Raw genomic sequence first — 13,762 nt, 5'->3', positions numbered from 1 at the left:
TTAAGAAGAATGTTCCTTTTGTGTGGACCAGTATTACAGATGAAGCTTTTGTGACATTAAAACAAGCACTACTCTCTGCTCCTGTCCTAGCTTTACCAGATTTTACTAAACCCTTCATGATTGAGACTGATGCCTGTGAATATGGTATTGGTGCAGTGCTCATGCAACAAGGGCACCCACTAGCATTTGTCAGGAAAACATTGGGGCCCAAGAATAGAGCTCTCTCAGTCTATGAAAAAGAATATCTAGCTATCTTGTTAGCAGTGGATAAGTGGAGGCCTTATCTACAAGTGCAACATTTTACTATCAAGACAGATCAGAGAAGTCTGGCTCACTTGCAAGATCATAGATTACATACAGTGTGGCAACAGAAGTGTCTTACTAAACTGTTGGGTTTAAACTACCAAATTCAGTACAAGCAAGGTTCAGATAATACTGCAGCTGATGCATTGTCCAGAAGACCTCCAGACCAGTCCCAACTTTTCTTAGTGTCCAGTAATCAACCTGGTTGGTTGCTTGAGATCATGGATAGTTATCAGAAGGATGAGAAAGCTATAGCTATAATGCAGCAATTAGCTATTCAACCAGCATCTAAACTCCCCTACAGTTTGGTAAATGGATTACTTAAATATAAACAGAGCATATGGGTGGGTCCTGTTCCTGCTTTGCATCAGAATTTTTTTGCTGCTTTCCATGATAGTCCTTTGGGGGCCATTCAGGGTTTCCAGTTACATACAAAAGAATTCATGCCTTGTTTTCTTGGTTTGGTATGAAAAGGTTCATTCTGGCTCAGGTGCAGTCCTGTTTACTCTGTCAGAAAGCTAAACCAGAGAGGGTTCTTTATCCTGGGATGCTATCTCCATTACCAGTACCACATCAAGCTTGGCATACTATTTCTATGGATTTCATTAGTGGTCTTCCTCAATCTTCTCTGTTCAACTGCATTTTGGTGGTAATTGATAAGTTTTCCAAGTATGGTCATTTCATTCCCTTGAGACATCCTTTTAATGCTCAGAAAGTTGCAGAGGTGTTCTTGGACAATGTTTATAAGTGGGATGCCAAAGTACATTATCTTTGACAGAGATCCAATATTCACTAGCCAATTTTGGAAAATGTTGATTGCTAGAACTGGGACTCAGCTGAATATGAGCACAACAAATCATCCTGAGACTGATGGTCAGACTGAAAGGGTTAACCAGCAAGTGGAGTGCTATCTCAGGTGTTTCATTAGTGCTCAACCTCATAAATGGAGTAAGTGGTTGTCCTTGTGTGACTTTTGGTATAATTCCAATTGGCATTCTGCTTTGGGGAAGTCTCCTTTTGAGATCCTGTATGGGTACACTCCAAGATATTTTGGTGTTAGTGAGTCTGATACAATTGCACCAGTGGAAATGGAAGAGCGGTTGCAATCTCGCCAGGCGATTACAGAGACAGCAAGACATCATCTGCAGCGAGCACAACATCGTATGAAAAGCCAAGCCGACAAACACAGGTCTAACAGAACGTTTGCTGTGGGAGATCAGGTGTTCCTGAAAATGCAGCCATATGCTCAATTGTCATTGTATTCCAGGGCGAACCATAAACTTGCTTTTAAGTTTTATGGGCCATTCCAAGTTTTGGAGAGGATAGGGGACAGAGCATATAAGCTGGATCTGCCTGCAACCAGCCGCCTGCATCCTGTGTTTCATGTTTCACAGCTGAAGAAGTTCCTACCCCGCGATGCTGTTGTCAATCAGTCCTTGCCTACACCCCAAGCTGCACTTCAAATTCTGGTCCAAGTGTTGCAGCATAAGGTGTGTCAGGTCGGTCGCCGGAATATAGTCCGAGGACTGGTTCAGTGGTCTGATTCTTCGCCAACTGATGCTACATGGGAAGATTTGGAGTTTCTCAAACAACAATTGCTCCGTGCTCCAGCTTGGGACAAGCCGGCTCTCAAGGAGGGAGGATTGTCAGCGACGCACAGGTGCAGGATACTGAAGATCACCACCAAGCGGCAACAGAGCCCGATACTGTTCACCATCTGACAAGCGAGGAAGTAACAGCAGAGAACCAGGCCTCGAGCGGGCCTGCGGCACGGCCCACTCGAGTCAAGATGAAGCCCAGGTGGAACGGTGGCCCTGAATGGGTTCGGTAGTTAAATAGCACTGTATAACGTTCGAATGGGTTGGCTTTGGACTGGACAAGTCGAAATTATCCATTCCACCATGAACCCTAGCTGCTAGTCGTAGATCGATCCCGACCCTTACAAGGAGGGGAAGAGGGCATGCAGAGATGAGTAGCTGGCCAGTGAACGACGACGCCCCGTCCATGACAAGCCCGATTTCGACTTGCTTTGCTGGTTAATCCGTGTCCGGCTATTGTGTGGATCCGACTCTGGTCTAGGCCGCAAGCCCGATTTTGACTTGTTTTGCTGGTCGATGATTCCATAAATTGAAGAGAGGGCCATGCCATGATGTACAAGCATCGCAGACAAGCGCTTTGCGTTCCTGATTTCTAGTTGGCGAAACAGTAGCGGTTGGGCGATCGTGATCCTCGGGCCGACAGTAGTAGAACCATCTGCCACCAGAATCAATGAAGCTTCTTCCGGCCGTCCTCGGCCTCGCCCTCCTCCTGCTCGTCCTGAATCCGAATGGCGTGGAGGCCCGGCCTGCGCCTACCGGCGGTCATGAGAAGAAGTGATAACCCACAAGTATAGGGGATCGCAACAGCTTTCGAGGATAGAGTATTCAACCCAAATTTATTGATTCGACACAAGGGGAGCCAAAGAATATTCTCAAGTATTAGCAGCTGAGTTGTCAATTCAACCACACCTGGAAACTTAGTATCTGCAGCAAAGTGTTTAGTAGCAAAGTAATATGATAGTGGTGGTAGCGGCAACAAAAGTAAAGACATCAAAAGTAATGTTTTTGGTATTTTGTAGTGATTGTAACAGTAGCAGCGGGAAAGTAAATAAGCGTGAACCAGTATATGGAAAACTCGTAGGCACCGGATCAGTGATGGATAATTATGCCGGATGCGGTTCATCATGTAACAGTCATAACATAGGGTGACACAGAACTAGCTCCAATTCATCAATGTAATGTAGGCATGTATTCCGTATATAGTCATACGTGCTTATGGAAAAGAACTTGCATGACATCTTTTGTCCTACCCTCCCGTGGCAGCGGGGTCCTATTGGAAACTAAGGGATATTAAGGCCTCCTTTTAATAGAGAACCGGAACAAAGCATTAGCACATAGTGAATACATGAACTCCTCAAACTATGGTCATCACCGGGAGTGGTCCCGATTATTGTCACTTCGGGGTTGCCGGATCATAACACATAGTAGGTGACTATAGACTTGCAAGATAGGATCAAGAACTCACATATATTCATGAAAACATAATAGGTTCAGATCTGAAATCATGGCACTCGGGCCCTAGTGACAAGCATTAAGCATAGCAAAGTCATAGCAACATCAATCTCAGAACATAATGGATACTAGGGATCAAACCCTAACAAAACTAACTCGATTACATGATAAATCTCATCCAACCCATCACCGTCCAGCAAGCCTACGATGGAATTACTCACGCACGGCGGTGAGCATCATGAAATTGGTGATGGAGGATGGTTGATGATGACGACGGCGACGAATCCCCCTCTCCGGAGCCCCGAACGGACTCCAGATCAGCCCTCCCGAGAGGTTTTAGGGCTTGGCGGCGGCTCCGTATCGTAAAACGCGATGATTTCTTCTCTCTGATTTTTTTCTCATCGAAACTCAATATATGGAGGTGGAGTTGGAGTCGGAGACGCAACAGGGGGCCCACGAGGTAGGGGGCGCGCCCTAGGGGGGGCGCCCCCCACCCTCGTGAGAAGGGTGTGGGCCCCCTGGTCTTCATCTTTGGCGAGGATTTTTTATTGTTTTTTCTAAGATGTTCCGTGGAGTTTCAGGTCATTCCGAGAATATTTGTTTTCTGCACATAAAACAACACCATGGTAATTCTGCTGAAAACAGCGTCAGTCCGGGTTAGTTCCATTCAAATCATACAAGTTAGAGTCCAAAACAAGGGCAAAAGTGTTTGGAAAAGTAGATACGACGGAGACGTATCAACTCCCCCAAGCTTAAACCCTTGCTTGTCCTCAAGCAATTCAGTTGACAAACTGAAAGAAAGAAAGAAAAACTTTTACAAACTCTGTTTGCTCTTGTTGTTGTAACTATGTCAAGCCAGCATTCAAGTTTTCAGCATAGATCATAACTAACCACATTTGCAATAATTCTCAGGTCTCATCATTACTCATATCAATAGCATAATCAACTAGCAAGTCATAATAATAAATCTCGGATGACAACACTTTCTCAAAACAATCATAATATGATATAACAAGATGGTATCTCGCTAGCCCTTTCTGAGACCGCAAAACATAAATGCAGAGCACCTTTAAAGATCAAGGACTGACTAGACATTGTAATTCATGGTAAAAGAGATCCAATCATAGTCATACCCAATATAAATTAACAGTGATGAATGCAAATGACGGCTGTGCTCTCCAGCTAGTGCTTTTTAATAAGAGGGTGATGACTCAACATAAAAGTAAATGGATAGGCCCTTCGCAGAGGGAAGCAGGGATTTGTAGAGGTGCCAGAGCTCGGTTTTGAAATAGAGATAAATTGTATTTTGAGCGGTATACTTTCATTGTCAACGTAACAACTAAGAGATGGCGATATCTTCCATGCTAAACACATTATAGGCGGTTCCCAAACAGAATGGTAAAGTTTATACTCCCCCTCCACCAACAAGCATCAATCCATGGCTTGCTCGAAACAACGAGTGCCTCCAACATACATCAGGTCCCAGGGGGAGTTTTGTTTGCAATTAATTTTGATTTAGTTTGCATAAAGCATGGGACTGGGCATCCCGGTGACCAGCCATTTTCTCGTGAGTGAGGAGCGGAGTCCACTCCTCTTGAGAATAACCCGCCTAACACGGAAGATAAGGACAACCTTTGTTGATACATGAGCTATTCGAGCATACAAAACAGAATGTTTATTTGAAGGTTTAGAGTTTGGCACATACAAATTTACTTGGAACGGCAGGTAGATACCGCATATAGGAAGGTATAGTGGACTCATCTGGAATAACTTTGGGGTTTAAGGGATTGGATGCACAAGCAGTATTCCCGCTTAGTACAAGTGAAGGCTAGCAAAAGACTGGGAAGCGACCAACTAGAGAGCGACAACAGCCATGTACATGCATTAAAATTAATAAACATTGGATGCAAGCATGAGTAGGATATAATCCACCATGAACATAAATATCGTGAAGGCTATGTTGATTTTGTTTCAACTACATGCGTGAACATGTGCCAAGTGAAGTCACTTAAATCATTCAAAATAGGATACCACCCCATCATACCACATCATAATCATCTCAATAGCATGTTGGCATACAAGGTAAATCATTATAACTCATAGCTAATCAAGCATGGCACAAGCAACTCTGATCTCTAATTGTCATTGCAAACATGTTTATTCATAATAAGCTGAATCAAGAACGACGGGCTCATCATATTTACAAAAACAAAAGAGGTCGAGTTCATACCAGCTTTTCTCATCTCAGTCAGTCCATCATATATCATCATAATTGCCTTTCACTTGCACGACCGAACGGTGTGAATAATAATAAGAGTGCACGTGCATTGGACTAAGCTGGAATCTGCGAGCATTCAATAAACAGGAGAAGACAAGGCAATATGGGCTCTTGGTTAAATCAACAATAATGCATATAAGAGCCACTTCAACAATTTAATTATGGTCTTCTCCTACTGACCCCCAAAGAAAAGAAAAGAAATAAAACTATTTACACGGGAAAGCTCCCAACAAGCAAAAGAAGAACGGGAAATATTTTTGGGTTTTCTTTTTAATTATTACTACTACAGCAGAAAAATAAACTACTACTAATTTTTTTGGTTTTTCTTAAGGTTTAACAAACACACAAGAATAAAGCAGGAAAAAGAAAATAAACTAGCATGGATATTACAGTGAAAAAGTATGAGCACCGACATCTAGCAATGAGTGTGTGTGAACATAAATTTAATGTCGGTGAGAAATACGTACTCCCCCAAGCTTAGGCTTTTGGCCTAAGTTGGTCTATGGCCACGACTGGCCTGGCGGATATCCATAATAATAGTTGTTGGGGTCGTACTGTGATGAGGAGGAATAGTTGGGATCATACTGTGATGAAGAAGAAGACTCTGACTGCCACTGGCTGACAGTCATCTCTGGATCCCAAGAATAAATAGATTGTCGTGGAGGCTCATCTTGTGGTTCCTGTTCTGGCTCCTCGACTGGTGCAGGGTTCCGGTAGGCGTGAATAGCCGTCAACGGAATAAGGTACGTGCCTGCAGTCAAATCAAACAAAGAAGGAGCAGGCAAGGTAATAGTCTCAGGATGATATTTATTAAAGAGCAATTGATACTTAAGCTCTCCTGCCCTATTATTAACAATAAAATCATGTGCCACCATACTTTTATGATCTAGATAAACACGGGGCATCACCTTTTCTTCCTTCTCAGCATGCCTAATAGGTATGTTAAAATGTGCGGCTAGGCGTGTGGCATAGATGCCTCCAAAGATGGGGCCCTTAGTACGGTTCATATTTAACCGTCTAGCAATAATACCGCCCAAACTAAAAGTGTTATCACTGTATAAACCTTGGAGCAGAATAATTAAATCAGGGATACTAAGGTTTCCAGAATTTCCGCGTCCAATTAAACAACAACTAGCAAATAATGCAAAGTAACGCAAAACAGAAAATGTATGCTAGTGATTCGTGCGTCGGAAACCTTCCTGGTTTCTCCTACAGTGATATTATCAATAAACCAAGCCACATCATCATGATGTGGTTCTTCTATCTTGCCCTCAAAAGGGACTAAACAAATCCGACAGAAATCATAAAGTGACATTTCCTTATGCTCATCATATAAATGAAACTCCACCGTAGGTGGTGAGTTCCTAGAATGAAAATGAAAGTTTTGCACAAAGGTATTTGTGAGTAAGAGATACTGACCGCATTGGTCGTGGAGGAAAGCGGTGAGGCCTGCATGTGAGCCAATTCATGAAAATATTCATAGATACCGGCTTCTCTCAAGAAATCATCAGAAGGCCATTCACACGCCCGAATCTCCGCGGTGCGTGGCAAATTATACTTAGGCTTCGGTGCCTTTTCCTTCGAGTTTTGGCTCGATGAGCCCCTCAATAATCTCCTCATCATTTTCTGAAAAATTCTGAAATTTCTAGTAACTTCAAAATAAAAGTGAACCAAACTCAATAAAACTGATAGCAACTACTCCTACAAGTGCCTAGAGCCTATATCAAGCATTAGAACTACTTGGAACCATATAAATTTGACATGCAAGCTCAAGAACATGGTCACCTATGCAGCACAAATTTGCAAAGAATAAAGCACTAGAACAAAAACTAATTGGACCAATGGAGGAGTCACATACCAAGGAACAATCTCCCCAAGCAGTTTTGCGAGAGGTGCTTTGAGCAAGGAGATCGAAAATCGCAGCAAAAGTGGCTGGAACTCGTGCTTGAGTTGATTTTTCGGGTTTGTGTGAGATAGAGGAAGAAGATGGGTGCTGGGATAAGTGGAGGAGGGCCACCGTGGGCCCACGAGGCAGGGGGCGCGCCCTATAGGGGGGGCGCCCACCACCCTCGTGGCCAGGTGGCAGCTCCTCCCGCGGTAATTTTTGCACAGTAAATCCTCAAATATTCCCGAAAAAATCATATTAAATTGGCATGGCATTCTGAGGACTTTTATTTTCGGGATATTTTTATATTGCACAGATAAGTCAGGAAACAGACAGAAAATACTATTTTTACTTTATTTAATATAAATAACAGAAAGTATAAGAGGGTACAGAAGTTTGTGCTTCTAGTTTCATCCATCTCATGCTCATCAAAAAGAATCCACTAACAAGGTTGATCAAGTCTTGTTAACAAACTCATTCCGATAATCATGAAACCGGAGAAATTTCGAATAACACTAAGTTACCTCAACGGGGATATGCACATCCCCAATAATAAGAATATCATATTTCTTCTTGACAGTAGGAAGAGGAAATTCAAAACCTCCAAATATAATCGATGGAATTTTTCCAATAGAGTTGATACTATGAACTTGAGGTTGTTTCCTCGGAAAGTGTACCGTATGCTCATTACCATTAACATGAAAAGTGACATTGCCTTTGTTGCAATCAATAACAGCCCCTGCAGTATTAAGAAAAGGTCTTCCAAGAATAATAGACATACTATCATCCTCGGGAATATCAAGTATAACAAAGTCCGTTAAAATAGTAACGTTTGCAACCACAACAGGCACATCCTCACAGATACCGACAGGTATAGCAGTTGATTTATCAGCCATTTGCAAAGATATTTCAGTAGGTGTCAGCTTATTCAAGTCAAGTCTACGATATAAAGAGAGAGGCATAACACTAACACCGGCTCCAAGATCACATAAAGCAGTTTTAATATAATTTCTTTTAATGGAGCAAGGTATAGTAGGTACTCCGGGGTCTCCAAGTTTCTTTGGTATTCCACCCTTAAAAGTATAATTAGCAAGCATGGTGGAAATTTCAGCTTCCGGTATCTTTCTTTTATTAGTAATGATATCCTTCATATATTTAGCATAAGGATTTGTTTTGAGCACATCAGTTAATCTCATACGCAAAAAGATAGGCCTAATCATTTCAGCAAAGCGCTCAAAATCCTCATCATCCTTTTTCTTGGATGGTTTCGGAGGAAAAGGCATGGGTTTCTGAACCCAAGGTTCCCTTTCTTTACCATGTTTCCTAGCAACAAAGTCTCTTTTATCATAACGTTGATTCTTTGATTGTGGGTTATCAAGATCAACAGCAGGTTCAATTTCTACATCATTATCATTACTAGGTTGAGCATCATCATGAACATCATCATTAATATTTTTACTAGGTTTATGTTCATTACCAGATTGTGTTTCAGCATCGGACATAGAAATATCATTTGGATTATCAGGTGGTTCAGCAATAGGTTCACTAGAAGTTTGCACAGTTCTATCATTTTTCTTCTTCTTCTTTTTAGAAGAACTAGGAACATCAATATTATTTCTTTGAGAATCTTGCTCGATTCTCTTAGGGTGGCCTTCAGGATACAAAGGTTCCTGAGTCATTCTACCAGTTCTAGTAGCCACTCTAACAGCATAATCATTTTTTTCTATTCATTTCATTAAGCACTTCTTTTTGAGCCTTAAGTACTTGTTCTACTTGAGTGGTAACCATAGAAGCATGTTTGCTAACAAGTTTAAGTTCACCTTTAATATTAGCCATATAATCACCCAAGCGTCTAATCATATAAGCATTTTCTTTTAATTGTCTACCAAAATAAGCATTGAAGTCGTCTTGCTTAACATAAAGTTATCAAACTCATCCAAGCACTGACTAGCAATTTTAGTAGGAGGGACTTCACCTTTATCATATCTATAGAGAGAATTTACCTTTACTACCTGTGTCGGGATATCGGGATCAGGAGGTTCTTCAGTAAATAAATAATTGAGATCATATGTTTCTTCAACAGGCGGTATATTAAGACCATGTATTTCTTCAATAGGAGGTAAATTCTTAACGTCTTTAGCTTTAATACCTTTTTCTTTCATAGATTTCTTTGCCTCTTGCATATCTTCGGGACTGAGAAATAAAACACCTCTCTTCTTCGGAGTTGGTTTAGGAATAGGCTCAGTAATTGGAGCAGGAGTGGCTCAGGAGCTGGCTCAGGAGGTGCCCAATTATTTTCATTTGTCAACATATTATTCAATAGAATTTCAGCTTCATCCGGTGTTCTTTCCCTGAAAAGAGAACCAGCACAACTATCCAGGTAATCTCTGGAAGCATCGGTTAGTCCATTATAAAAGATATCAAGTATTTCAGGTTTCTTAAGAGGATGATCAGGCAAAGCATTAAGTAACTTGAGAAGCCTCCCCCAAGCTTGTGGGAGACTCTCTTCTTTAATTTGCACAAAGTTGTATATTTCCCTCAAAGCAGCTTGTTTCTTATGAGCAGGGAAATATTTAGCAGAGAAGTAATAAATCATATCCTGGGGACTACGCACACAACCAGGATCAAGAGAATTAAACCATATCTTAGCATCACCCTTTAATGAGAACGGAAATATTTTGAGTATATAAAGTAACGCGATCTCTCATCATTAGTGAACAGGGCAGCTATATCATTTAACTTAGTAAGATGTGCCACAACAGTTTCAGATTCATAGCCATAAAACGGATCAGATTCAACCAAAGTAATTATATCAGGATCAACAGAGAATTCATAATCCTTATCAGGAACACATATAGGTGAAGTAGCAAAAGCAGGGTCAGGTCTCATTTTATCTCTAAGTGATTCTTTGTTCCATTTAATTAATAACCTCTTAAGCTCATATCTATCTTTGCAAGCAAAAATAGCGGCAGAAGATTCCATATCAAAAAGATAACCCTCAGGAATAACAGGCATATTTTCATCATCACTATCATCATCGTATTCAGATTCAATAATTTCTTTTTCTCTAGCCCTAGCAATTTGTTCATCAAGAAATTCACTAAGGGGCACAGTAGTATCAGGCATAGAAGCAGTTTCATCATAAGTATCATGCATAGCAGAAGTGGCATCATCAATAACATGCGACATATCAGAACGAATAGCAGAAGCAGATGTAGGTGTCGCAAACTTACTCATAACAGAAGGTGAATCAAGTGCAGAGCTAGATGGCAGTTCCTTACCTCCCCTCGTAGTTGAGGGATAGATCTTGGTTTTTGGATCTCTCAAGTTCTTCATAGTGTCCAGCAGATATAAATCCCAAGTGACTCAAAGAATAGAGCTATGCTCCCCGGCAACGGCGCCAGAAATTAGTCTTGATAACCCACAAGTATAGGGGATCGCAACAGCTTTCGAGGGTAGAGTATTCAACCCAAATTTATTGATTCGACACAAGGGGAGCCAAAGAATATTCTCAAGTATTAGCAGCTGAGTTGTCAATTCAACCACACCTGGAAACTTAGTATCTGCAGCAAAGTGTTTAGTAGCAAAGTAATATGATAGTGGTGGTAGCGGCAACAAAAGTAAAGACAGCAAAAGTAATGTTTTTGGTATTTTGTAGTGATTGTAACAGTAGCAGCGGGAAAGTAAATAAGCGAGAACCAGTATATGGAAAACTCGTAGGCACCGGATCAGTGATGGATAATTATGCCGGATGCGGTTCATCATGTAACAGTCATAACATAGGGTGACACAGAACTAGCTCCAATTCATCAATGTAATGTAGGCATGTATTCCGTATATAGTCATACGTGCTTATGGAAAAGAACTTGCATGACATCTTTTGTCCTACCCTCCCGTGGCAGCGGGGTCCTATTGGAAACTAAGGGATATTAAGGCCTCCTTTTAATAGAGAACCGGAACAAAGCATTAGCACATAGTGAATACATGAACTCCTCAAACTATGGTCATCACCGGGAGTGGTCCCGATTATTGTCACTTCGGGGTTGCCGGATCATAACACATAGTAGGTGACTATAGACTTGCAAGATAGGATCAAGAACTCACATATATTCATGAAAACATAATAGGTTCAGATCTGAAATCATGGCACTCGGGCCCTAGTGACAAGCATTAAGCATGGCAAAGTCATAGCAACATCAATCTCGGAACATAATGGATACTAGGGATCAAACCCTAACAAAACTAACTCGATTACATGATAAATCTCATCCAACCCATCACCGTCCAACAAGCCTACGATGGAATTACTCACGCACGGCGGTGAGCATCATGAAATTGGTGATGGAGGACGGTTGATGATGACGACGACGACGAATTCCCCTCTCCGGAGCCTCGAACGGACTCCAGATCAGCCCTCCCGAGAGGTTTTAGGGCTTGGCGGCGGCTCCGTATCGTAAAACATGATGATTTCTTTTCTCTGATTTTTTTTCTCATCGAAACTCAATATATGGAGGTGGAGTTGGAGTTGGAGACGCAACAGGGGGGCCACGAGGTAGGGGCGCACCCTAGGGGGGCGCCCCGCACCCTCGTGAGAAGGGTGTGGGCCCCCTGGTCTTCATCTTTGGCGAGGATTTTTTATTGTTTTTTCTAAGATGTTCCGTGGAGTTTCAGGTCATTCCGAGAATATTTGTTTTCTGCACATAAAACAACATCATGGTAATTCTGCTGAAAATAGCGTCAGTCCGGGTTAGTTCCATTCAAATCATACAAGTTAGAGTCCAAAACAAGGGCAAAAGTGTTTGGAAAAGTAGATACGACGGAGACGTATCAACAAGCCGTCGAGCGCCACCTTCTTTGTCTTCGGGGATGACTTCGCTGACAACAGGAACCTCCCTCTGACCGACCCCGTCACCGAGAAGTCATGGCAATGGGCTTACCCCTACGGCTCCAACTACGTCGATGCCGATGGGTTTCCGCGACCGAATACCCCGTCCGGCCACTTCTCAAACTACAAGATCCAGTCGGATTTCATCGGTAAGTACCGTTGTTATACTTATTTATTGCCCTAAAACAAGTACTCTGTTATATTGTATAAATCCCCGGTGCATCATAATTAACCCTACTCATTGTTCTATTGATAACTTGCAGCAACAATGTTGGGGTTGGAGGAAGCCCCTCCAGCACATGCCCGTACAGCGGAGAAAACCTGCGACCCGTCCGGCATGACTTTTGCTACGGGTGGTGCAGTGGTGTTGGATAGTACATCACATGAGTTTCCCACCTTTACCAAGCAAGTCAATACTTTCAGGAAGATGGTCAAGGACGGGACCATCACGGAGAAACAATTGACTCACTCTGTAGCGCTCGTGGCCTTCTCCGGCAATGATTATGCAAGCACCGGCGTCATTGGACTAAGTAGCCCCAACGATGTGAGTACTATATCAACATAGTATGCATACACTAGTTTGAACAATTAATTTGTTTGTGCATCTTACTAACTTAATTTTCATGTATGCGGTGCAGATTAATGCTTATATTGGGAAAGTGACAAAAGAGATGGCTGCTAATGTGGAGCAATTGTTGAAGCTTGGGGTTACAAAGGTTCTTGTCAACAACTTACATCCTGTCGGTTGCACACCATCACAAACCCGAACTAACAACTACACCACGTGCGATATTTTTGAAAACTTGGGTGCTTCCATCCATAACAATAACTTGAAACAAGTTATGACAGCAAAGAAGAATGTCCACATCACCGATCTGTAAACCACATTCATTAATATTGTGGATAATGTGCCAGGTATGTATCTACATGCATTCAAAAGTGTCTTTATTTCAAAATTTTCTAATCTAAATTAATTCGATGTACATTAATGTAGGTAAAGGCTCAGACCTAACGAAGCAATTCAAGCGCAAACTATCGCCGTGTTGCGAGAGTTTAGATTCGAAGGGTTACTGTGGACAGCAAGGCGAGTTGTCCAGAGAGCTTCTTTACACCATGTGCAACAAGTCCAATAAATTTTTCTATTGGGACGACATGCACCCGACGCACGTGGGATGGGAGGCTGTCATGAAACAATTGGAAAAGCCCTTGAGGGTGTTTTTAGATCAAGACTAGGTAGTCAACTTTCATATGTCGTTGTAGCGCTTTTCATCCATGATGACAATATTCTGATTGTATTTGTTCGATAGTTTCAAGCGTTTCAAAGACTGTATTTTCTGTATTCGAGGATGAATATTATATTG

At 41.9% G+C, this 13,762-nt stretch overlaps 1 pseudogene; it reads left to right on the top strand.

Moving 5' to 3' along the window:
- The first annotated feature begins 2,571 nt into the window (after window positions 1-2,571).
- LOC123059510 (GDSL esterase/lipase At5g03600-like) lies at window positions 2,572-13,634 on the top strand (annotated as a pseudogene).
- The last annotated feature ends 128 nt before the right edge of the window (window positions 13,635-13,762 follow it).

The sequence above is a fragment of the Triticum aestivum genome, chromosome 3A (assembly GCF_018294505.1).
Source record: "Triticum aestivum cultivar Chinese Spring chromosome 3A, IWGSC CS RefSeq v2.1, whole genome shotgun sequence".
Taxonomy (NCBI): Eukaryota; Viridiplantae; Streptophyta; class Magnoliopsida; order Poales; family Poaceae; genus Triticum; species Triticum aestivum.
This window is presented reverse-complemented; position numbering and strand designations above follow the sequence as displayed.